Raw genomic sequence first — 2760 nt, 5'->3', positions numbered from 1 at the left:
AATTTCTGGATCCTTATTTTTCACAATTGTCTTCAGTGCTGCTTAGACTTCTTCCTTAAATATCACTGGTTCTTGATCATATGCTATCTCTTGAAATAATTAAATGTTGACCAGTTCTTTTTGGTACAGTAACTCTGTGTATTCTTTCCATCTTCTTTTGATGCTTTCTGCATCATTCAATATTTTGCCTATAAACTCAAACCAAACTCACTGCCATCAAGTTGATTCCTACTCATAACAACCCTATAGGGCAGAGTAGAACTGCCCCTGTGGCTTTTGAAGACTATAACACTTTATGGGAGCATAAAGCCTTATCTTTCTCCCTCAAAGTGGTTGGTGGTTTTGAACTACTAACCTTGCCATTAGTAACCTTAGAATCCTTCAGTAGTTAAAGTCAAGGCTTGAGTGTTTTTTCTTAACTTCTTTCAGCTTGATATATACTGAGCATGTTCTTCTTTGTGGCTTTCTAAATCTAGGTCTTTTTACATATTTCATTATAATACTTTTCTTCATCTTTTTGAATTGCCCTTTGAGATTTTCTGCTGCGCTCTTTAATGTCATCATTTCTTCCATATGCTTAAGTTACTCTAAGTTCAAGAGCAAGTTTCAGTCTCTTCTGACATTCACTTCAATCTTTTTATCCCTGTTTTTTTTTAAATTAATAAATCATTCCATTTGGGGGCTCTTCCAGCTCTTATAACAATCCATACATCATTTGCATCAAATACATTTGTACATATGTTTTCCCTACCACCACCCTCTCTGTCCAATCATTGTGAACTCTTGATAAATAATAAATAATTGTTATTTTCATCTCTTACACCATCCACTGCTTCCCTTCTTCCATGTTTCTGTTGTTCAACCCTCTGGGGGTGGGGTGCTAGATGTTGATCATTGTGATCGGCTCCCCCTTCTCTCCCCACCTTCCCCCTACCCTCATGGTATCACTACTCCCATTAACTGTTCCTGAGGAGTTTATCTGACCTAGATTCCGTGTGTTGAGAGCTCTTATCTGTACCAAGGTACATGCTCTGGTCTGGCTGGATTTGTAAGGTAGAACTGGGTCTTGATAGTCCGAGTGTGGGGTGTAAGGAAGCATTAAAGAACTAGAGGAATGTTGTGTGTTTCATTTGTGCTATACTACACCCTAGCTGACTCATCCCTTCCTGTGACCCTTCTGTGAGGAGATGTCCAATTGTCTACAGATGGCTTTGGGTTTCCACTCTGACCCTCCTCTTCGAATCAATATGATTGCTTGTTTTGGATCTTCTGATGCCTGATACTTGATCCCGTCGACACTTCATGATCACAGAGGCTGGTGTGCTCCTTGTATGTGGGCTTTGTTGCTTCCCTGCTTGATGGCCGCTTTTCTAACTTCAAACCTTTAAAATCCCAGATGTTATATCTTCTAATAGCTGGGCACCATCAACTTTCTTTACCATGTTTGCTTATGCACCCCTTTTGATTTCAGCAATCCTGTTGGGAAGGTGAGCATGACAGAATGCCAGCTTATTAGAACAAAGAGTTCTTGCATTGAGGGAGGGCTTAAGTAGAGGCCAAATGTCTGTCTGCTACTTTAATACTTAACATTGTACATAGATGTATATCCCTGTTGTTAGGTATTAATATATTTACATATATACATGCCTATATTTCAGTTCAGCAAGTATAATTTTGCTGAAGATCATTCAACAATGGTTGTATCACCACATTTACAGTGTCAGAGATTCAGGCTGGATTCAAAAGAGGTTGTGGAACAAGGTATATCATTGCTGATATCAGATGGATCTTGGATGGAAGCAGAGAATACCAGAAAGATGTTTACCTGTGTTTTAATGGATATGAAAAGGCAGTGGACTATGTGAATCATAGCAAATTATAGTTAACAATGGGAAGATTGGGAATTCCAGAACACTTTGTTGTGCTATGTAGAACCTGTCTGTGGAACATAAGGCATTCATTTGAACAGAACAATACATGGTTTAAAATCAGGAAAGTTGTATATCAAGGATGAATCCTATACCATACTATATGCTGAGCAAATGATCAAGAAGCTGGACTAGAAGAAGAAAACGTGGCATCAAAATTGGAGGAAAGCTTATTAACAACCAGCAATCTGCAGATGACAAAACCTTGCTACATGAAAGTGAGGAGGATTTAAAGTACTTGCTGCTGAAAATGAAAAACTGCAATCCTTCAGTATGGATGCAGTTATTCAAGGTAAAGAAAACAAAAATCCTCACAACTGGACCCATGGACAACATCATGACAAATGAAGAAAAATTTGAAGTTGTTAAGGATTTCTTTCTTTTTTTAAGGATCCAAAATCAATGCTCATGGACAGAGCAGTCAAGAAATCAAATGACAGACACATTGCCTTGGGCAGATCTGCTGCACAAGAACTTTTAAAGTGTTGTGTTGAAGAGCAAAACTGTCACTTTGCCTGACCCACCCATGGTATATTTAATTGCCTCATACACAGGTGAAAGGTGGACAATGATTGAGGAAGGTCACAAAAGATTTGATGCATTTGAATTATGGTGTTGGTGAATAATATCAAAAGTACATGAACTGACAGAAGAACAAACAAATTTGTCTTGGAAAAAGTCCAACCAGAATGCTCCTTAGAAGCAAGGATGTCCCTGGCCCACCAGGCCTTGAGGACGATGACCCCAAATAGAGCAGCCAGTCCACAGAGAGGACCACATGGCCAGCCCCACTATGAGACGTGATGCCCCTCACTGACCCATGGCCCCACGG

This window comes from Echinops telfairi, unplaced genomic scaffold, assembly GCF_000313985.2.
Source record: "Echinops telfairi isolate 266 unplaced genomic scaffold, ASM31398v2 ScPeMD7_7469;HRSCAF=8507_1, whole genome shotgun sequence".
Classification (NCBI taxonomy): Eukaryota; Metazoa; Chordata; class Mammalia; order Afrosoricida; family Tenrecidae; genus Echinops; species Echinops telfairi.
This window is presented reverse-complemented; position numbering follows the sequence as displayed.